We start from the raw sequence: 24,564 nt of genomic DNA, 5'->3' as shown, positions 1-24,564 counted from the left end.
TATTTTTTTCTTTTTCATACTTTACAATCCACGTGGACTACAATTGGGAACGGTAACCTGCGAGCGAAGCGTGCCATGCAAGGGGACGCGGCGCACTAATTGGCGTCCCCGGTCACTTGACGGAGAAAACAACACCAAAAAAACATTAAAAACTCATGTCGACCTTTTTTCATGTTGACCTTGTTCATGACGACCTAATGGTTGTGTCAACCTATTACTACTGTTGACCTAGCCACTGTTGACCTAATGAGTGTCGACCTAACTGGTGTCGACCATGAGTCCCATACCCAAGTAAACGTGACGGCCTATAAACCCTAAGGCTAGGACGGGTGTTGTGTAAAATGTCATTTATATTGTGGTCCCCCTTTTGGGATTGTGGGGTCAGACTGATCAGCCTGTAGCCGTGTGGAGGCAGAGAGTGGGGGTGTCTTCAGGTTTATAAGGGGTGGTTGCAGGGCCGGACTGCCCATCTGGCAAATGCCAAGAAAGGCAATGAGCTGGTGGGCCAGCCCGGTCCCACTGAGAGCTGGAAAGGTCGCACGCAGCGCTGCCTCCGGCTCTCTGGTCTGGCCGATCCCCCGCCTCCCCTCCCGTCTCCATATAAGTGGAGGCGTGCCTCCGCTTGCCCCCGTTCACGGCATTTGCGCCCAGGCTTGTTTGAGAACCACTGAATTAACCACACAGAAATTGTAATTTTTTTTTAGGACTGAATTAGGTCAAGAACATCTATTTAACACTTACCTAAAACAATTAATTGGAAAAAATTATATTTTTTTTAAACTTTTGTAAAACATTGATTTTGTCAAACATCGGTGACTGAAATATTGGAATACTGATCATCGGAACACCGTGACTATTACAACTTTGATTTCCCCAGCTGCTGCTCATCTGAGCAGCCGCCAGATACACACTGGGGGGGCCGAGGGGTGTTCATTTACATTTCCCAGATGTCTGCTTCGCTCTGCGGCCTCTTGCACATAAAGCAATGTATATAAAAGCAAAATGTAAAGTTGCTGATGTCTGTGCACTGTACTGATTTATGTAATACCTGAGGCAGCATCGAGCTGTGTTTTGGGAGAAAATAGTCAAAGTTGCATGGTGGTGGGACAATCGTGTTAGCGGCCAGCACTTTGATACAATGTGTTTATTTTTGACTACATGCCAATTTTGTCATGGCCCAAACTGCCCAAAAAGTCGCACAAAACCTGGCACACTGTGGGGGGGGGGGGGGGGGGGCTGTTTGGCACGACTGAAGCCATGTTGTGTGAGAACGCATCTGTAGGCGTATTTGTGTGTATAAACTACACTGCATATCCCAGGGACGCTTTAAGAGAGGAGTAGGCCGTGCCCAGCCTCCTCCCTTCGGGCCCACCTCTCTGCCGGGAGCGCTGTAGAATCTGAGCATTAGAGGGCTCAGACTCTACTTTGCATACGCAGATCTCCGGGAAGATGGTGCGGCGGCCATTTCCCCAGTAATTTCTCTATCGCGCATGCATCACCGATGCTGTTAAAACCCCGTGAAAATGGCGCAGTGACGTCGGCGCGGGACTCCGGAGGGGTGAGTATTAAAAAAATGGACTCAGGGGCCCGTATACACCGCACACACTGTACCCATTATAGATATACGCCAGGTGCATCTCCATATTTTTATTGATTCACAACTGACCCCCAAAGATTGCAATACATCTCTGCACGTGTGTAATAGTCACATACAAAAGTAACATTCTGTGTATATTTGCACTTCGTAACAGTCACCAGTAAACATGAAATTCTCCATAGACAGCAATAGCAACAATGACATCAATAAAGGAAACCACAAAATACAGTAACAATCCTTCTGTCAATAGGATTGTTTCTATTTTCTGCAGTTTAAATAGAAATAGAGGATGGATATGAAAATGTGCCCAACTTATCCAACATTAACAAAGAGCTTTATTTTTGGTTCATTAATACTTACATTCAGTTCACACAAGCATTCTTTGTGAATTACATCACCGTACAAATAGCTGTGTGACTGATATTTAATTATATAATCACATGTTACAATTAACAAAGCCTTTTAACTTAATATAAAAACACGACCCAGATGGGACTTGAACCCACAATCTCCAGCTCCGGAGGCTGACGCCTTATCCATTAGGCCACTGGGCCACTAGACAGCACTGTTGTACAGGTTGTTTTGCTAAAGCTTATCTCTCCGGGCTTCTCAAATACTTTGAATTCCTTTCCCCTCCCAGACTGAAGTCCTTGTATAAATCATAATTACAGCAGGAAATTTAAAGCTACACTAGCACTAGGTAAAGTATTTAACTAAGACACCTCTCCCACAGGCAAATGAATGAAGGTAAGAATTTGTGAAGGGTGTGTGAGGGTGAGCGGGAGGACCAACCACAAGCCATAAACTCTTGGATAAAGTTTCAGCTTGGTCCTCACACTCACATCTCCCTTCCCTCTGGCTTCCAGCCTGTGTGTAGAATGGAGGAGGCACAGGGAACGGTGCAAACAAAGCTTTAACTAATCAACTTCTACAGTTCTAATACCAACCGGAGGACAGCCTACATTTTCCAAAAACATGCTCCCATATATTTTTAGTAGTTTATTTATTGTACCCCTCCTTGTAGGTCCAGTTTTCCCTGTGCCTGACAGTAAGTACCAGCACATCTATGATAGAGTGGATCCATAATAGTGGACAGAAAAAAACTAAGAGTCCAAAAAGGTCCATGCAAGTTCTTCACGTGCTAAAAGGTCTTTATTGGGATTCCCCAGTTAGCTAGGAGTCCTTATTTTAACATCTAACCCCAGTTGGAGTGATGAAGCCCAGTTAGAGGAACTTGTATAGCATAGCAGTGAGGTTGTCCTCCTTCGGTCACACTGGAAGGACATCCCTGACATCCCTTATACTGGCCATCAGTGCAGCACCAGCTGTCAGAGCAACAGGTCCAAGCGTGGAATGAATCTTGAGCACTGCAGAAGATCCAGTTGACCTTGGACTGGTCTCAAAACTGGAAAAAAACTCACTTATAACAGTTAAATACTGAACAGAGGTGGTCATTCCGAGTTGTTCGCTAGCTGCATTCGTTCGCTATGCAGCGATGAGGGGAAAAAATGGCACTTCTGCGCATGCATATGCGACGCAATGCGCATGCGCGGCGTACTATTACAACGAACGATGTAGTTTTACACAAGGTCTAGCGATGCTTTTCAGTCGCGCAGGCAGACGCAGAGTGATTGACAGGAAGAGGGCGTTTCTGGGTGTCAACTGACTGTTTTCAGGGAGTGTTCAGAAAAACGCAGGCGTGCCAGGAAAAACGCAGGCGTGGCTGGGCGTGTTTGTGATGTCAAATCAGGAACTGAATGGTCTGAAGTGATCGCAAGCGCTGAGTAGGTTTGAAGCTACTCTGAAACTGCACCAAATTATTTTGTATCCGCTCTGCGATCCTTTCGTTCGCACTTCTGCTAAGCTAAAATAAGATTTTACTTACCGGTAAATCTATTTCTCGTAGTCCGTAGTGGATGCTGGGGACTCCATAAGGACCATGGGGAATAGACGGGCTCCGCAGGAGACAGGGCACTTTAAGAAAGAATTTGGATACTGGTGTGCTCTGGCTCCTCCCTCTATGTCCCTCCTCCAGACCTCAGTTAGAGAAACTGTGCCCGGAAGAGCTGACAGTACAAGGAAAGGATTTTGGAATCCAGGGCAAGACTCATACCAGTCACATCAATCACACCGCGTAACTTGTGATAAACTTACCCAGTTAACAGTATGAACAACAATGGAGCATCAGATAAACCCTCATGCAACCAAACATAACCCTTATTTAAGCAATAACTATATACAAGTATTGCAGAAGAAGTCCGCACTTGGGACGGGCGCCCAGCATCCACTACGGACTACGAGAAATAGATTTACCGGTAAGTAAAATCTTATTTTCTCTAACGTCCTAGTGGATGCTGGGGACTCCGTAAGGACCATGGGGATTATACCAAAGCTCCCAAACGGGCGGGAGAGTGCGGATGACTCTGCAGCACCGAATGAGCAAACACAAGGTCCTCCTCAGCCAGGGTATCAAACTTATAAAACTTTGCAAAAGTGTTTGAACCTGACCAAGTAGCCGCTCGGCAAAGCTGTAATGCCGAGACCCCTCGGGCAGCCGCCCAAGAAGAGCCCACCTTCCTTGTGGAGTGGGCTTTTACTGATTTTGGAAGCGGCAATCCAGCCGCAGAATGAGCCTGCTGAATCGTGTTACAGATCCAGCGAGCAATAGTTTGCTTTGAAGCAGGAGCACCCAGCTTGTTGGGTGCATACAGGATAAACAACGACTCAGTTTTCCTGACTCTAGCCGTTCTGGCTACATAAACCTTCAAAGCCCTGACCACATCTAGTAACTCGGAATCCTCCAAGTCACGAGTAGCCACAGGCACCACAATAGGTTGGTTCATATAAAAGGATGACACCACTTTTGGCAGAAATTGTGGATGGGTCCGCAATTCTGCCCTGTCCATATGGAAAACCAGATAGGGGCTTTTATGTGACAAAGCCGCTAATTCTGACACACGCCTATCTGAAGCCAAGGCCAATAACATGACCACCTTCCACGTGAGAAATTTTAACTCCACGGTTTTGAGTGGCTCAAACCAGTGTGACTTCAGGAAACTCAACACCACGTTAAGATCCTAAGGTGCCACAGGAGGCACAAAAGGAGGCTGAATATGCAGCACTCCCTTTACAAACGTCTGGACTTCCGGAAGAGAAGCCAGTTCTTTTTGAAAGAAAATGGATAGGGCCGAAATCTGGACCTTAATGGAACCCAATTTTAGGCCCAAAGTCACTCCCGACTGTAGGAAGTGAAGGAAACGGCCCAGCTGGAATTCCTCCGTAGGAGCATTCCAGGCCTCATCCCAAGCAACATATTTTCGCCATATATGGTGATAATGTTTAGCCGTCACGTCCTTCCTAGCCTTTATCAGCGTAGGAATAACCTCATCCGGAATGCCTTTTTCTGCTAGGATCCGGCGTTCAACTGCCATGCCGTCAAACGCAGCCGCGGTAAGTCTTGGAACAGACAGGGCCCCTGTTGCAACAGGTCCTGTCTTAGAGGCAGAGGCCATGGGTCCTCTGTGAGCATTTCTTGCAGCTCTGGATACCAAGTCCTTCTTGGCCAATCCGGAACAATGAGTATTGTTCTCACTCCTCTTTTTCTTATGATTCTCAGCCCTTTGGGTATGAGAGGAAGAGGAGGAAATACATAAACCGACTGGAACACCCACGATGTCACTAGTGCGTCTACAGCTATCGCCTGAGGGTCTCTTGACCTGGCGCAATACCTCTGTAGCTTTTTGTTGAGGCGGGATGCCATCATGTCCACCTGTGGCAGATCCCACCGACTTGCAATCTGCGCGAAGACTTCTTGATGAAGTCCCCACTCTCCCGGGTGGAGGTCGTGCCTGCTGAGGAAGTCTGCTTCCCAGTTGTCCACTCCCAGAATGAACACTGCTGACAGTGCTCTTACGTGATTCTCCGCCCAGCGAAGAATTCTGGTGGCTTCCGCCATCGCCACCCTGCTCCTTGTGCCGCCTTGGCGGTTTACATGAGCCACTGCGGTGATGTTGTCTGACTGAATCAGCACCGATTGGTCGCGAAGCAGGGTCTCTGCTTGACTTAGGGCGTTGTATATGGCCCTTAGTTCCAGGATGTTGATGTGAAGGCAAGTCTCCTGACTTGACCACAGACCTTGGAAATGTCTTCCCTGTGTGACTGCCCCCCACCCTCGGAGGCTTGCATCCGTGGTCACCAGGACCCAGTCCTGAATGCCGAATCTGCGGCCCTCGAGAAGGTGAGCACTCTGCAGCCACCATAGAAGAGACACCCTGGCCCTGGGGGATAGGGTGATCAGCCGATGCATCTGTAGATGTGATCCGGACCACTTGTCCAACAGATCCCATTGAAAGGTCCTCGCATGGAACCTGCCGAAAGGAATGGCCTTGTATGATGCCACCATCTTTCCCAGGACTCGCGTGCAGTGATGCACCGACACCTGTTTTAATAGGTCTCTGACCAGTGTCATGAGCTCCTGAGCCTTCTCCATCCGGAGATAAACCCTCTTCTGGTCTGTGTCCAGAATCATGCCCAGGAAGGGCAGACGAGTCGTAGGAATCAACTGCGACTTTGGAATATTTAGAATCCAGCCATGCTGTTGTAACACTTCCCGAGAGCGTGCTATGCTGATCAGCAACTGCTCTCTGGACCTCGCCTTTATGAGGAGATCGTCCAAGTATGGGATAATTGTGACCCCTTGCTATCGCAGGAGCACCATCATTTCCGCCATTACCTTGGTAAATATTCTCAGTGCCGTGGACAGACCAAACGGCAACGTCTGGAATTGGTAATGACAATCCTGTACCACAAATCTGAGGTACGCCTGATGAGGTGGATAAATGGGGACATGAAGGTATGCATCCTTTATGTCCAGAGACACCATAAAATCCCCCCCTTCCAGGCTTGCGATGACCGCTCTGAGCGATTCCATCTTGAACTTGAACCTTTTCAGGTATATGTTCAGGGATTTTAAATTCAATATGGGTCTGACCGAACCGTCCGGTTTCGGTACCACAAACATGGTCGAATAATAACCCTTTCCTTGTTGAAGGAGGGGAACCTTGACCACCACCTGCTGAAGATACAATTTGTGAATTGCAGCTAACACTATTTCCCTCTCTAAGGGGGAAGCTGGCAGGGCCGATTTGAGGTATCGGTGAGGGGGCATCTCTTCGAATTCCAGCTTGTATCCCTGAGACACAATCTCTATCGCCCAGGGATCCACCTGGGAGTGAACCCACTTGAAGCTGAAATTTCGGAGACGCGCCCCCACCGGGCCTAGCTCCGCCTGAGGAGCCCCAGCGTCATGCGGTGGATTTAGTGGAAGCCGGGGAGGACTTCTGTTCCTGGGAACTAGCTGTGTTATGCAGCCTCTTTCCTTTGCCCCTGCCTCTGGCAAGAAAGGACGCACCTCGGACTTTCTTGCTCTTTTGTGATCGAAAGGACTGCATTTGGTAATACGGTGCTTTCTTAGGTTGTGAGGGAACATACGGCAAAAAATTTGACTTTCCAGCAGTAGCTGTGGAGACCAGGTCCGAGAGACCGTCCCCAAACAACTCCTCACCCTTGTAAGGTAAAACCTCCATGTGCCTCTTTGAGTCGGCATCGCCTGTCCATTGCCGAGTCCACAGGACCCTTCTGGCAGAAATCGACATTGCATTTATTCTAGAGCCCAGAAGGCTAATGTCTCTTTGAGCATCTCTCATATATAGGACAGCGTCTTTTATATGCCCCAGGGTCATTACTATAGTATCCTTGTCTAAGGTATCAAGTTCCTCTGATAAGGTATGTATCCGTCCATGCTGCTACAGCACTACACACCCAGGCCGACGCAATTGCCGGCCTTAGTAAGGTACCTAAATGTGTATAAATGGACTTCAGAGTACTCTCCTGCTTTCTATCCGCAGCATCTTTAAGGGTGGCCGTATCCTGTGACGGCAGGGCTACCCTCTTGGATAAGCGTGTCAGAGCTTTGTCCACCCTAGGGGAGGATTCCCAGCGTAACCTGTCCAATGGCGGGAAGGGATACGCCATAAGCGTCCTCTTGGAAATCTGCAGTTTTTTATCTGGAGATTCCCAAGCCTTTTCACATAACTCATTTAGCTCATGTGAAGGGGGAAAGGTCACCTCCTGCCTTTTCTCCCCATACATATGAACCTTCTTGTCAGGGACTGGGGTTTCCTCTGTGATGTGCAACACATCCTTTTTTGCTATAATCATATAACTGATGGCTTTAGCCAATTTAGGCTGTAACTTTGCATCATCGCCCTCGACACTGGAGTCAGAATCCGTGTCGATATCTGTGTCAACAATTTTGGATAGTGGGCGCTTCTGAGACCCTGACGGCCTCTGCGACATAGGATCAGGCATGGGCTGAGACCCCGACTGTCCTAAGGTTTCAGCTTTATCCAACCTTTTATGCAAGGAATTAACATTATCATTTAAAACCTTCCACATATCCATCCAATCTGGTGTCGGCACCGTCGGCGGCGACCCCACATTCATTTGCTCCCGCTCTGCTTCCACATAGCCTTCCTCGTCAAACATGTCGACACAAGCGTACCGACACACCACACACATACAGGGGATGCTCTTTTTGAAGACAGTTCCCCCACAAGGCCCTTTGGAGAGACAGAGAGAGAGTATGCCAGCACACACCCCAGCGCTATATGACCCAGGAATGACACAGTAATTTAATGTTAACCCAGTAGCTGCTGTATATAAAGCTTTTGCGCCTAATTTATGTGCCCCCCCTCTCTTTTTACCCTCTTCTACCGTGTTTCTGCAGGGGAGAGCCTGGGGAGCTTCCTCTCAGCGGAGCTGTGGAGAGAAAATGGCGCTGGTGAGTGCTGAGGAAGAAGCCCCGCTTCTGTCCCGCTTTTCTGTGTAAAATAATGGCGGGGGCTCATGCATATATAATTGCTGCCCAGGGCGCCCCCCCCCCCTGCGCCCTGCACCCTACAGTGACCGGAGTGTGTGGGTGTAATGTGGGAGCAATGGCACACAGCTGCAGTGCTGTGCGCTACCTCAGTTTGAAGACTGGAGTCTTCTGCCGCCGATTTTGAAGTCTTCTTGCTTCTGTCACCGGCTTCTGTCTTCCGGCTCTGCGAGGGGGACGGCGGCGCGGCTCCGGGATCGGACGACATAGGGTGAGATCCTGTGTACGATCCCTCTGGAGCTAATGGTGTCCAGTAGCCTAAGAAGCAGGACCTATCTTCAGTGAGTAGGGCTGCTTCTCTCCCCTCAGTCACACGCTGCAGAGAGTCTGTTGCCAGCAGATCTCTCTGAAAATAAAAAAAAAACCTAACAAAATACTTTCTTATAGCAAGCTCAGGAGAGCTCACTAAGTAGCACCCAGCTCGTCCGGGCACAGATTCAAACTGAGGTCTGGAGGAGGGACATAGAGGGAGGAGCCAGAGCACACCAGTATCCAAATTCTTTCTTAAAGTGCCCTGTCTCCTGCGGAGCCCGTCTATTCCCCATGGTCCTTACGGAGTCCCCAGCATCCACTAGGACGTTAGAGAAAATATACTCCCAGTGGGCAGCGGCATAGTGTTTGCACGGCTGCTAAAAACTGCTAGCAAGCGATCAACTCGGAATGACCACCAGAGAGTAAAGGGTAATCAGCAGAAGGCTGTCATGAGCTCACCCTGGGGTGTGCGACAAGCACACTATCATTTTTCTGCATATGCTTAATACGTTACAGTGACAAGATTTGGTTTAAAAGTACTAAAATAAAGATCTTTATTCTCCTACTCCTCCTCCCCGTTTATTTGTGGATCCACAAAAATCCAAACTTAGAACGCTTCAATATTTTGTCTAGAATACTGGCCATTTGACCCACAGTAATGTCATGATCCATACCAATAAGGGGACATCACTGACCAAGAGTCACCATTATATTAGTAGCAGTGCCAGACCAGGGAAAAATTCCGCTCTGTGTCAGCCCTACCACCCTGTGGACGCTCCGTGTGGCCCTCTAGGCTGCAGGGTGCAGTTATAGGCTCCCTGCAGGCCAAACGCAGGTGCCACGGGGAAGTGATGTTGCCACCCCTTGGGACAGACGTAAAATGAAAACATCTACTTTTATTTCGGTATCCGTTTGGATGGTCGACAGTCATTAGTTCGACAGTCATTAGGTCAACCATTATTGGTCAACACTGACACGGTCGGCATGGACACATGGTCAACACATGAAAGGTTGACACGTGAAAAGGTCGACATGGCTTTAAAAAAAAAAAAAGATTTTTACATTTTTCATACTTTACAGTCCACGTGGACTACGATAGGGAATAGCAACCTTGTCCGCAGCATGGCGAGCGAAGCAAATGACACCAAAAACAGTTAAAAAATCCATGTCGAACTTTCCATGTGTCGGCCTGTCATGTGTCGAACATTTCCATGTGTCGACCATTTGTCCATGTCAATGTCGACCAACAGTGGTCGACCTTAACATGGCCGACCATTCATACCGTAACCCTTTATTTCAGGATGTTTCCTGTCAATTTAAATGATAAAGATGCGTCTCTGACAAAGAGCTGTGAAAATGTGACTTCTCATAAACCATTGTTGTGGCTCAATTGCCCCAGATTAGCCATCTGGGGGTAAATTAACCAATTGACTTAATCAATTTTAAACTTGAACAGAAATGAAAAATATTACTGATGCATTTTTCTTTTCCAAAATAGACTTATTTATTTCCTTAAAGGTAACATTAAGCAATATAAAACTAACCAAATGATAAATTATAATTCAAACAATGAAACAATTTTCATACATCATCTGTTCGGCATTTCAACACCTATTTAGCATTCCACCCATCAACGCTGCAGGGACTTATGAAGTGTTGCTCCCTCCTTGCCGTTCCATCAGCCTCTTGAGGTTTAGATAGCTTCTTCAGTAAATCACTTTGAGGGAGATTTATCAAATGGCGAGAGATAATGTGGAGAGAGATAAAACCTTTAAAATCCGCATCGTCATGGTACTGGCTGTGTTTGTAAACTGCAGTTAGGAGCTGATTGGTTTGTACTTTATCTCTCTCCAAGCTGATAACTCTCTCCTACTCCTTATATGGGGTATCTCTTTGCCAGTGCTCCCCAGATTGTTTTGAGAAATCTTGCCCTCACTTTGTCGCCCTCAATTTCAGACTAGCTCCATTTACCCCACAGCCATCATTTTGGAAAAAAATGCCTAGTTTATACCCCTTTCTGTCCAAAACACGGTTCCAAAATCTGCATACATTTGCTTTGACGTAACAGTCATTAAACATGACATGTAGAAAATTAGTTTGCCAAGCAAGAAAACTGTTTCTTGTGAAAGAAGCATACCATGCGCTTCTCCCCATCGCAGCCAGTGGCAGATCTAGACTTGACTTTTAGGGGGGGCGTTTAAGAATTATGACTCCTCCCCCTAATCATAGCTCCTCCCACTAAGAAATGCCCCTCCCGTTCGCTTCTACAATTTCCTATTGTTGCCATTACTAATAAAATGTTGCCAGTTAGTGGAGAGAACCCTGCGCACTGGTGATACAGACTGGCGAATCACCATTCCTGCATAGCACACAGAATGAGCCGAAATTCACATTATACACCACACAGTATGAGCCAAAATTCACATTATCGCACACAGAATGAGCCGAAATTCACATTATAGCACACAGTATGAGCCGAAATTCACATTATAGCACACAGAATGAGCCGAACTTCACATTATAGCACACAGAATGAGCTGAAATTCACGTTATAGCACACAGAATGAGCCAAAATTCACATTATATCACACTGTATGAGCCGAAATTCACATTATAGCACATAGAATGAGCCAAAATTCACATAATAGCACACGTTATGAGCCGAAATTCACATTATAGCACACAATATGAGCCGAATTCACATTATACACCACACAGTATGAGCCGAAATTCACATTATACCACACGGTATGAGCCGAAATTCACATTATACCACACGGTATGAGCCGAAATTCACATTATAGCACACAGAATGAGCCGAAATTCACATTACAGCACACGGTATGAGCTGAAATTCACATTATAGCACACAATATGAGCCGAAATTCACATTATACACCACACAGTATGAGCCGAAATTCACATACCACACGGTATGAGCCGAAATTCACATTATAGCACACGGTATGAGCTGAAATTCACATTATAGCACACAGAATGAGCCGAAATTCACATTATAGTACATGGTATGAGCCGAAATAATGCAGGCACTGGGGACAAGGGGAATCCTACCCCCTTATTAACTGTACACTGGGACTGCGAGGAAAAAAAACACAGGGGAGCCTGCCCCCTTCTTTACTCTGTTAGGCAGAGTATTGCAGCGGAAGGGCTTAAACAGTATCTCACCCCAAGCTGCGGGCCTGCAGATCTTCTGTCACCCCCGACCGGCTCTCGGGCTGCGCTCTTTGTCCCAGGTCTCACTGTCCGAGGTCCGCTTCTGCACTCCGCGTCCAGGTCAGCGAAATCTCTTGGTCCTCTGCTGGGTTCCTCTTCTCCACTCCAGGCTCCTGTCAGCACCGTACACCGCACAGCAGCCGGGAGTCCTTCCACGGTCCTTCTCTAGGTAGGCGGGGTGTCTTCCACAGTGCCTGCTATTTCAGCCACCGGCCGGCTCTGCTCCTCCACTTCTCCTAGTCAGGAGGGGGGTCTTTCATGAAGTCTCTTGTCCGGCTGCTGTCCCTCCGCCGCTGCGCTGTCGTCACTCCACCAGTGGCGGCCCTTTCTGGTTCTCCGTCCGGGCAGGCAGCTATCCTCATCAAAGGGGTCCTCTCTGGTCGCTGGTCCTCTCCACGCTGCTGGCCAGCTCACCGGCTCCCGATCTCACACTGCCGGCGGCCTCCTTTTTTTCTGCGGACTGCGACCACTGGTCCTCAGTGCTGCAGGTGGGTCTCTCGTGCTGGCTGCGACAGATGATCGTCGTGGCGGCCGCTGGGCGGAAGTACTGTATGGCCGGGCAGAGCAGGCCCTAACTAATTTGGTGCCCTAGGCAAGATTTTGGCGGGCCAGCATCTCCTCCATCGACAGCTTCTACCTGACATGCCGCTCCACTAGCTCAGCCTCTGTGTGGAGATGCGGGTGCACAGCAATCCCTTGTTCCCCACAGACCCTAATAATTGATGCTGGGGCAAGAATACTTGTCTCCAATCTCCACGTGTGTGGGGAGCGGGAGTGCTGCGAGGCTGTGCTGCAGTGACTCACCGCACATCCCTGCTGTGCAAGCTCTACTCCGCGGCCCCCTTTATAACGGGTGAGCTATAGTTCTGAAGCGCTCACCTCACTCCTGCTGCAGTCACTGCCAACAGAGCACTTGCAGGCGGGATGGACTGCAAGTGTCCCTCTACAGTCCATCCGGGTGCCGCTTATTGTGTGTAGTGGGGTTAGCCATCACTTTTGTCTCTCGATTCCGGTTGATGTTCTCTCTTCCAGGTCCTGCCCCCATAACTTCCTGATGCGGCAGCAGGTAATCCGGGGTTTTTATGTCACTTTCTGGGGCAGCGGGGGACTCCACAGCAAACCGGAGTCTCCCGCAGAATGCGGGAGGGTAGGCAAGCACAGACACTTTAGCTAGGAGGGGAAGGGGGGCATGGCATACACTTTAGCTAGGAGGAGAGGGGGGAGACATGGCACACACACACTTTAGCTAGGAGGCAGAACTTTGTGGGCCCCATAGCAACATTTTGAAGGAGCCCCTGTCTCATTGCTACCAGAGTGACACCTCTCCGCAGCATTTGTTAATTTTATGCCCTAGTTCACATTATGTCACATTATAGGGCTGCCAGTACACATAATGCAACACAGTACCCGCAATTCACATTATATTTATATAATTTATATTGTCCTCTGTTCAAAATGTGCCACACTACAGTGCCGCCATTTCATATTATGCCACACTATAGTTGCCCCACTTCATATATTGCCACACTACAGTGCCCCAGTTCATATTATGCTACACTATAGTGCCTCCACTTTATATATTGCCACACTATAGTGCCCCCAGTTTATATTATGTAACATTATAATGCCCTTCGGTTAATTTTTATACCACAGTACAATAAGCAGCTCCAGGGACATACCTAGATATATTGCAGAGTCCAAGAAAAATTATGTAAGGGTCCCTATGCATCTACCAGTGGTGAAAATTTTATATAGTACATGAAACTGTGACAGGGAAGGTGGGCTCCTCTCAGTTCTGGGCCCTATAGCAGCTGCACTCCCTGCACCTATGGTAGCTACGCCCTTGCTAGGAGTGGTGGCATGGCATACACTTTAGCTAGGAGGGGACGGGGAGACATGGCACAAACACACACTTTAGCTGGGGGGGGGGGGGGCATGGCATACAGTTTAGCTAGGAGAAGAGGGGGGGAGACATTGCACACGCACTTTAGCTAGGAGGGGAGGGGGGAGGCGTGGTACACACACACTTTAGCTAGGAGGGGGGACATGGCATACACTTTAGCTAGGATAAGTGGGGGGGAGACATGGCATACAGTCACTTTAGCTAGGAGGGGAGGGGGGAGACATGGCATACAGTCACTTTAGCTAGGAGGGGAGGGTGGAGACGTGACACACACACACTTTAGCTAGGAGGGGGGACATGGCATAGACTTTAGCTAGGATAAGTGGGGGGGAGACATGGCATACAGTCACTTTAGCTAGGAGGGGAGGGGGGAGACATGGCATACAGTCACTTTAGCTAGGAGGGGAGGGGGGAGGCGTGGTACACACACACTTTAGCTAGGAGGGGGGACATGGCATACACTTTAGCTAGGATAAGAGGGGGGGAGACATGGCATACAGTCACTTTAGCTAGGAGGGGAGGGGGGAGACATGGCACGCAGACACTTTAGCTAGGAGGGGAGGGTGGAGACGTGGTACACACACACTTTAGCTAGGATGGGGGACATGGCATACACTTTAGCTAGAAGAGGGGGGAGACATGGCACACAGTCACTTTAGCTAGGAGGGTAGGGGGGAGACATGGCACACAGACACTTTAGCTAGGAGGGGTGGGGGGGAGACGTGGCACACACTTTAGCTAGGAGGGGGCAGACATGCTGACACATACTGTATTTTGGAGTCCGTCAGTCCGCACGCTGCAGCGTGAGGAGACAGAGAAGGGACGACAGAGGCAGCAGTGTACACAATCACTGTAGCCTGTCCTCACCGGCCTCTGTTCTGACCACGCCCCCTCCTCCCTGTACGCTCATCACAACGGACAGATTGGCTGCTGCTGCACTGTGTCACTCTTCCGCTCCCTCTCCCCCGCCGCGCTGCACCGCTCTGCAGTCAGTTACAAGAAGAACACTTCTATTATTTTAATACATTTTGCTGGCGGAGGGGAGAGGCAGGTTCTTTGACTAGAATGCCTATAGCTAAAGCCGGCTCTGTGGCTGCGTGATGCCGCAGATGATTGTCGCGGCGGGACCCGGCTATCCATCCCGGCGCCGGTATGTGTAGGAGAGGCGTTCGCCCTAACCGCCCCCCGCTAAATCCGCCACTGATCACAGCCACATAGAAATGACACGGCTGTTCCCTGAATTTGTGGTCACATGGCAATGAAGGGTATTATTGCCTAGATACAGGGGCAATGTAATGAACATAATGTGCCTCCCGCTGCATGCAAGCTGCAGGAGTGGATGCTCCAAAGAGGTGCAGATTCAGTGTGAGCACTGGATATTTATTATGGGTGCAGTGTGTGCGGTACACACGGGCCCCAGACTGCACACCTTGCACCCATTATTTTCAATACTTACCCTCCGGAGTCCCGGGGGTGCCATTTTCCCGGAGACCTGAGCATGCGCTCTAGACCCTGAAATGGCGCTACGGTCCCCTAGTGACCCTAATGCCTAGAGCTACAGTGCTGCCAGCTAGAGGAGGGAGCCCAGACGGAGCCTGTGCAGAGCCTCCTCCTCTCTAGATGCGCCCGAATGTGAGACCAAAACCTGCTAAAAAAAAAAACCAACACACTACAATAAGTGGGCGGAGAGTGTGAGTAATAAGCACCCAAGCTGATTGGAGCTGCAAAACGAGCCAGACATAAATGTAAAATCAAAATTATTATTTTTTTAAGTTAATACTAATATCTCCTATATAATAGCCCTATTCTGTGACCTTGTGATTCATTTGCTAACGCTGGGCGGAGTCACAACAGTGGGCGGAGTTATTCAAATGAGTCACAGAGATCTGGCCAAATCTACAGGAGACTAGGAGCAGAAGCAGATAGCATGGGCATTGGGCATGTCACAGACAGGGGTGCAGACCTCCCAGCTTTCTGCAGGAGCTTTCTCCAGGCAGAAGGAGGGAAACACTCGGCGAAAAGGGGGCGTGGCTTCACGGGAGGGTCCCCGTTTTCGTCAGTGAGGGGGCATGCCCAGCGCTCTGTGAGCTGGTGGCATGCCCCCAGGGGCTGATTATGAGTCCGGGGGGCCCAGGGCACTTGTGACAGGGGAGCCCTGTATCATTGCTGTGCCTGCTGGGGGTAGGGGGCGTGGCCTAATCGCGGACCGCGCGGCCACGCCCCTTATGCAAATTCCGATTTTTGTTTTTATTTTTTTTATGGGATTTTGGCCCCTCAGCTAGGGCTAAATCCAGAGGAGGTGGTCGCTCCCCCCTACACACCCGCACAGGGAGAAGAAAGCAGGGAGACTGCTGCCTCCCTGCAACACCACAGACCTGCCATTATGCAGCAGCGTGTGCTGACTGTAGCACAATGCTGCCGCTGTTGCTGGCAGGACGGGGGGAGCTTCTGAGCTGGGACAGAGCTACTCCAGCCGGGGGGGCCTCTAAAACTGTGGGGCCAACGGTACGTATCCCCCGCCCCCCCCCCCCTTAATCCGGCCCTGCTGCCGGAACCCCCCCATTAATCTGTACCCCCTGATGCCCCCTCTCCCTCTGTCTCCACTATTCACCGCTGCTCTGCTAAGCAGAACAGCGAGTACAGGAGCTTTCCAACTGCCCCCCCCCACCGCAGGACACTGCGACCCGCGGGTGGGACAGCGGGACAGACCCCAAAAAATGGGACTGTCCCGCGAAAATCGGGACATTTGGGAGGTATGGGGGTGTGTGAGGGGTATGTCATACAGACAGACGGGCACCGGCTCACTGTGTGCTTGACCCCCCACATCGGCATACTCAGCAGGGTCTCTCTGGTGCGGAGGAGCGTCACTTTCTGACACACTCCACGGTTCTTAGCTGCAGTTTAGTGAGGCACCTGCCGCTGTGCAGGTTCCATACTGCCTCTGTTATCTCCAGCCCCGGCAACCCCACCGCTAGCTGCAGCGCTGCCACCCGCAGTGGAGTGCGCCCAGCTCATTCACACACTTTAGCTGGCGGGTAGCGCTGCAGAAATCCGAGCTGCTTGCAGGCTCTGACCCACTCCTCCCTCCAGCCGCAGCGTCTCCTGGGAGCTAACCAGTCACTCCCAGTCTCCCCTTACCACAGTGCCCGGAAGCCGTGAGGTCCGCGCCACGTGCATGCTATGACCCCCTCCTCCCTCCAGCCGCAGCATCTCCTGGGGGCTAACCAGTCATTTCCAGTCTCACCTTACCACAGTGCCCTGCAGCTGCGCGAGGTCTGCGGTGTGTGACTGAGGAGGGGGGGGGAGGGATGCGGACTGGCAGAGAAAGCAGGACTCCAGCCTGAGAGAGTCAGCCATGCCAAGTCTCCAGCAGCAGCAGATCCCAACAGGTTGGAATGGAACAGCAGCAGCCAGCAGCAGTGACTCCGGTAAGACACATCTGTCTGTCACCACTGTTTTGTCCCTAATACCAATCTCTCCCATGCCCTGTGTTCTGTCATGTCCCTGGCCTTGCCCTGCCACCCTTATTCTGGCCCTTTCACCCTTATCCTGGCCCTGTCACCCTTATGCTGGCCCTGTTACCCCTATCCTGGCCCTGTCACCCCTGTGCTTGCCCTGTGAACCCTATACTGGCCCCGTCACCCCTGTCCTGGTCCTGCCGCCCCTACCCTGGCCCTGTCACCCCTATCCTGTCCCTATCATTTCTGTCCTGGCCCCGTCACCCCTGTCCTGCACCCCTGTCCTGGCCCCGTCACCCCTGTCCTGGCCCCGTCACCCCTGTCCTGGCCCCGTCACCCCTATCCTGGCACCGTCACCCCTGTCCTGGCACCGTCACCCCTGTCCTGGCCCCGTCAACCCTGTACTGACCCTGTCACCCCTGTCCTGGCCCTGTTACTGCATACCCTCCAACTACCTTTTATGGCATGTACAGTACCCGCAGCGCCTCCAGACCTCTCCCCAATGCACCACACCTCCGCACCTTCCCCTCCACCACATGCGGCACTCCACCCCTCCCCCACATGCTGTGCCTCCAGACCCCCTACACCACCCGTGGCTCCCACTCCTCCACCCCTTCACCACCCACAGCACCTCCAGGCCCCTTCCACCATTCACCCCCCTTATACGTCTCCCCCCACACCTGCCCCCCTCCACCCGCAGCATCTGCAGACACCCTCCTCCATCAGCGGTCCCCCCCTCACCCACCGCTCCCCCACCAATGGCACCCCTGCACCTGCCCCTCCACCACCTGCAGCACCTCCGGACCTCCTTTCCCATCCGCCGCAACACCCGTACCTGCCCCTACCCTACCCATGGTGCCTGCGGTCCCCTACCCAACCCCCGGCACACCCGTCCCTTCCCATCCCACAGCACCTCCGGAACCCTTCACCCATCCACAACATCCCCACACCTGCCCCTCTCCCATCCGTGGCACCCCTGCCCCTCCCCCACCTGCGGTGCCTCCGGACCCCTCCCCCATCTGCATCCCCCACTCCTCCGCCCCTCCCCCACGCGCAGCACCTCCCGAACCTTCCCCATCCGGGCCCCACCCCCACTTCTGCCTCCCCTCCACCCGCAGCATCTACAGACACCATCCGCAGTCCCCCCCGCACCCGCTACATTCTGTACATCGTGCCCTGCAGGTGCTGTTCACGCCGTCGCAAGGGGCTGCGCCTCCTTCACCATCGCACGCCCTTTCATTGTGCAATATTTAACCACTAACAAAGGAATGCAGGTAATACTCCATATAATACAAATATTAAACCCCAGAAAGGCATGCAAGGGTTAAGGGGGCGTAGCCCCTTGCGACGGTGTGAAGAGCGCCCGTAGGGCGCGATGAAGCACCTAGTAATAATAATAATTAACAGTAGAAAACAAGTGCAGTCGTACAGTGCTACGTACAGTGATAAGTCTATTGCTTCTTCCAGATTGTAGCCACTGGCTGCCAGAAGCCCGATTTACATACAGCACTAGGAGCAAGATGCTGAACTCTCACCTCAACCTGCATTTACTCCAACGTCCCTCCTCCCTTCCTATGCCTTTCCTCCCATCCTTTTCCTGTCCGTGGATTTCCCTGTCCCACCACTGAGCAGGTGGCAATACTGGTGCAGGAAAGGGAAGTGGGAATATATTTCCTCTATAAGATGGATGCTGGCAGGGATAACACCTCAGGGTGACTAGGGCCAAATTATTATGGCACAGAGGTAGGAAACCTGTGGGTGGGTGGCTTGCTGTCTGCTGTGGAACTACAAATGCCAACATGCACTGCTTCCCAACTTTATAAATACATTTCTGTTGACTGAGAATGTATTAAGGATCCATTACTAAGCTGTGCCACCATCCGGTCAGGGAAGGCAGCTGTGGCACAAGGATTTGTAACCATACCAAACCTGAAGATAATTGTCTGCACCATTGTGGGGGCAGGAGGGGGTCTCACTTTTACTGACTGCTACTTTTTTTCTGACGAGTGAAAACTACACTTTTTTTCTTTTTCTGTAATTACCGACCAGTTTGTTTAACTACCTGTAGCTGAAATAACAGAGCAGCCGCCATATAAACAGGAATTACAACTAAACTCAGTATTCCTAGAATTACATGTGTCGCTCAGAATCAGCTGAGGAATCTGCTGCAGAGAAGACGCGCTCGGAATGCCTCATACATCTGCATATGCGCTCCCTGCAGAATACAGAGCCCTGTCCTTGAATCGGAATGAGAACACATTATCCAGGACGCAATGAGCCTAATAGACACTCAACTTCATTTGCCTGGGTGTATGGAGCTTCATAAGTAACAAATATGGAGCTTGCTGTAGTGCTATTTGCTGTACTAGGCTGTACCACTATATACTACCATTGCTGTTCTATTCTGTATAGCACTGACTTACAGGACCACTAGACATTATTATGTGACACAATTTGCTCTCCTGTACACTTGCTGCTATAATAATATATGAGACCCCTAAATTCCATGGCCTAATGAACACTGCTCTGTTATAGAATATGCTGATCCATGCCATTATATACATCTAGGTGATAAGCATCACTGGAAATCTCACCCAGAGGATCTCGCACTGAATTACACTGTTTGTTCAGGGGAAAGATGTATCGTCAGACTTACTTTCACATCTGTGTGGGGTAGGTTTACATTTGGGATGGCCATCAGTAGGTTACCCATCGATGGTCACCATCGATGTACCATTGATGGGTAACCTTGTTGTTGTGAAACCATCTGCAATGGAACCATTGATGGTTTCACCCAGGGATGGTCATCAATGCCTTACATTGCATTAGGCTGCGGGCTAATGAAAGCACGGGGAGGAGCTTCACTGGTGTCAGGGGGCGGAGCTAAGCTCCAGGTCCCAGCACCTTGAGGGAAAAAAGAAAAAAAATCAGTTGTTGGGTATCATTGATGGTGGGGAACCATCTGGTTCTCCTCCATTGATGGAAAAACTATTCTACATTGGCCACAGACCATCAGTGTTTTTGAATCATCATTGGTTGATGGCCATCACTAGTATATGTTACCAGGGCCCTAACCAGGGTAGTGCCTCAGGGTGCAAATCTGAAGCGGAGCACAGGTTTAGGTTACTTCAGTTACAACCAGGGCCAGATTGCCCGGGTGGTATTCATGTGACCGCCGGTCAGCTGACCGACAGTCACATGACCTCCTCCACCAGCCCGACGGGTCACTGTCCCGATGGTCGGCATGCCGGCCAACAGGGACTATTTCCACTCGTGGGTGTCCACGACACCCATAGAGTGGGAATAGAACCCGTGGCGACCGCAGGTCGCCACCGAGCCCGCAAGGGGCTTGCTGCACTCGCCCCTCCCCGCCGGGATCCCGGCGTCGGTATGCTGCTGGGATCCCGGCGTCGGTAAGCTGACCGGCGGTCAGGAGACCACCGGTCAGCCGTACTACACCCAGATTGCCCATCTGGCACGTCTGGCAAATGCTAGAAGGGCAAATGTGTTGATTGGCCGAACTGGTCAACAGAGAGCTGGGAAGGCTGCGCACAGCGACACCGCCGCCCGTAGTGACCGCTTGCCCATTGCTAAGCAGTACGGGGGCATGCCGCAAGTCCACGCCCCCTGACTCGTGGCACACCCCCACGAGCAATTACTGTGCGACCCTGTAATGTCGTGCTTGCCCCGTTGCTAAGCAATATGGGGGGCGTGCCGTGAGTTCACGCCACCCTGGCTCACGGCACGCCCCCATGAGCAGAGTCCGCGTGCCTGTTTTACATTGTGCGCACCCCTTAGGCGCGCTCCGGGGTGCCAGAGCAGAAAAGTGGTCTCAGTCCATCCCTGGTTAAAACTGATTGATTTGGGGGGTATCAAATTTCCCACTTGCCTCTGGCGCTACTATCTATAGTTTAGGCGCAGAGTTTTTACCATGTTTTGTAATGACAATGGTGGTCATTCCGAGTTGATCGCACGTAGCAACTTTTTGCTGCTCGTGCGATCAACTTGACGCCGCCTATGGGGGAGTGTATTTTAGCATAGCAGGGCTGCGATCGCTTGTTCAGCCCTGCTATGCTACAAAAGTTTCCTGCAAAACAAGACCAGGGTCAGACTTACTTACCCTGTGTGACGGATCCAGCGACGAAGGTCTCGGGATTGACGTCAGACATCTGCCCTCCAAACACCTAGACACCCCTGCGTTTGCCTCACCACGCCTGGAAAACGGTAAGTAGATGCCACGAAACGCCTCTCCGCTGCGATCACTTTCAGCACTGCCAGTGTCGCTGCGCAGCCACAGTCCCGACCCGTTCGCACCGCAGCGAAGAACCGCTGTGTGCGAACGGGTTGGAATGACCCCCAATAAACTAAGAGCAAGGCCAGTCATTTAATGTCGTCAGTGTGGACTTGTGCACTGAGGTCTTCTCACATGATCAGTTATATGTGGGTTTCTCCCGTATCGGTAACCAATCAAATCATACTCATAACTGATAGAAAGACACGTAATATGGTTTACAATTAGGTATTTACAGGCTGAAGGAATTGGTAAACATTAAGAAAATAGAAATTCATGTTTACTACAGAAGATAATTAAGGCAGATGAGTGAACTGCAAAAATAAAATAAAATAACTGAATAAAATTAACAATCACTCAGCAATGACAGGTAGGCCCTGCTATGGTATTATATATATATATATATATATCATGAGTATAGAATTGGAGACTACGGCGCTCGGGTGCAGTTTATGTGGTATTATGCACAGAATATACAATAAAAGTGTTGTTTAGAAATATGATAAAACGTACTGAATATAATAAAGAAGAAACGTGGAGTAAAAGTCCCTATTTCATATAAAAGCACTTCTCAATAGGTTATCAGAGCGGCAGCTTGTAATGCATATAAATATGCTTGGCGTGCATATAAAATTTGTTGCAAGAATTGGTGAAAACAAGCGCCCAAGAGTGTGATTATTAAAATCAGGGACGCGTTTCGTCCGTCAGCAACAGGACTTCCCCTTGATGAAGTCCTGTTGCTGACGGACGAAACGCGTTGGGAGTACCTGCAGACATCTCCTCTTTATGGACAGATAAGCCTAAAATAATTTTAAATCCTGTACGCATGCATTTCAGTCATTTACATGGACAGATAAGCCTGATATAATTTTTATTCTGTACGCATGCTATACAGCTATTTTTATGTGTGTTTTTATGTGATTATGTTATTAAATTTTTTGTTTTTTTAATATATATACTGCTCAGGCTGCAAATTTATATTTTGTGGGAATAAGCTAGTTCCCTAATTAGGCCTGTGAAACTAAGCAGTAACATAATACGTAACATAAACGGTACACACTATGTTAGTTTTCTTCTGTTTTATCCGCATGTTCTTAATCCACAAAAAGAGTACTGCTTGAGTCAAGTCTCTACCTACCAGATAAGTGTTTTAAACCGATCCTTATCATCCGTTCCTCTATACCTTCATTTTCCCTGATTTTAATAATCACACTCTTGGGCGCTTGTTTTCACCAATTCTTGCAATATATATATCATGGTTAATTTATAACAATGGGATCAACAAATAAACATTATGCATATTTTTTATTATATGATACATTTCAAACCACAATACTATAAAGTGGGAGAAACAGTGAGATATGTAGCACCAAAAAGTTGTTGACAGCCGACAAGACCAATAAACTGACTGAGTTTATGGGTAGATTGCCAATGTTTGTAACGGAAATCTTTAAAATCTTCCGGGTGCCGCTTAAATCTGTACCTGGCACTAGTGATGAGCGGGTTCGGTTCCTCGGAATCCGAAACCCCCCGAACTTCACCCTTTTTACACGGGTCCGAGGCAGACTCAGATCCTCCCGCCTTGCTCGGTTAACCCGAGCGCGCCCGAACGTCATCATCCCGCTGTCGGATTCTCGCGAGATTCGGATTCTATATAAGGAGCCGCGCGTCGCCGCCATTTTTCACTCGTGCATTGGAAATGATAGTGAGAGGACGTGGCTTGCGTCCTCTCACTTTGTTTCAGGGGGCTGCATATCTTTATTCTGGGGACCAGCAGTATTATAGGAGGAGTACAGTGCAGAGTTTTGCTGACCAGTGACCACCGGTATTATACGTTGTCTGCCTGAAAAACGCTCCATATCTGTGCTCAGTGTGCTGCATATATCTGTGCTCACACTGCTTTATTGTGGGGACTGGGGACCAGCAGTATTATATAGGAGGAGTACAGTGCAGAGTTTTGCTGACCAGTGACCACCAGTATACGTTGTCTGCCTGAAAAACGCTCCATATCTGTGCTGAGTGTGCTGCATATATCTGTGCTCACACTGCTTTATTGTGGGGACTGGGGACCAGCAGTATTATATAGGAGGAGTACAGTGCAGAGTTTTGCTGACCAGTGACCACCAGTATTATACGTTCTCTGCCTGAAAAACGCTCCATATCTGTGCTGCATTGTAGTATACAGTAGGAGTACAGTGCATAATTTTGCTGACCACCAGTATATAATATATAGGAGTACGGTACAGAAGGCCACTGCTCTACCTACCTCTGTGTCGTCAAGTATACTATCCATCCATACCTGTGGTGCTTTTCAGTTTTGCACAGTTTGCTGACCACCAGTATATAATGTATAGCAGTACGGTACAGTAGGCCACTGCTCTACCTACCTCTGTGTCGTCAAGTATACTATCCATCCATACCTGTGGTGCATTTCAGTTTTGCACAGTTTGCTGACCACCAGTATATAATATATAGCAGTACGGTACAGTAGGCCACTGCTCTACCTACCTCTGTGTCGTCAAGTATACAATCCATCCATACCTGTGGTGCATTTCAGTTTTGCACAGTTTGCTGACCACCAGTATATAATATATAGCAGTACGGTACAGTAGGCCACTGCTCTACCTACCTCTGTGTCGTCAAGTATACTATCCATCCATACCTGTGGTGCATTTCAGTTTTGCACAGTTTGCTGACCACCAGTATATAATATATAGCAGTACGGTACAGTAGGCCACTGCTCTACCTACCTCTGTGTCGTCAAGTATACTATCCATCCATACCTGTGGTGCATTTCAGTTTTGCGCAGTATATATAGTAGGAGGCCATTGCTATTGATACTAGCATATAATTCCACACATTAAAAAATGGAGAACAAAAATGGGGAGGGTA

General features: G+C 49.7%; 1 non-coding gene across 1 annotated transcript; it reads right to left on the bottom strand.

Annotated features, from left to right (window-relative positions):
- Positions 1–2,078: 2,078 nt before the first annotated feature.
- TRNAR-CCG (transfer RNA arginine (anticodon CCG)) lies at positions 2,079–2,151 on the bottom strand. The gene has a single exon. It is a non-coding gene; the product is annotated as a tRNA-Arg (tRNA).
- Between the last annotated feature and the right edge of the window lie 22,413 nt (positions 2,152–24,564).

This window comes from Pseudophryne corroboree, chromosome 9 (genome assembly GCF_028390025.1).
Source record: "Pseudophryne corroboree isolate aPseCor3 chromosome 9, aPseCor3.hap2, whole genome shotgun sequence".
Lineage (NCBI taxonomy): Eukaryota > Metazoa > Chordata > Amphibia > Anura > Myobatrachidae > Pseudophryne > Pseudophryne corroboree.
This window is presented reverse-complemented; position numbering and strand designations above follow the sequence as displayed.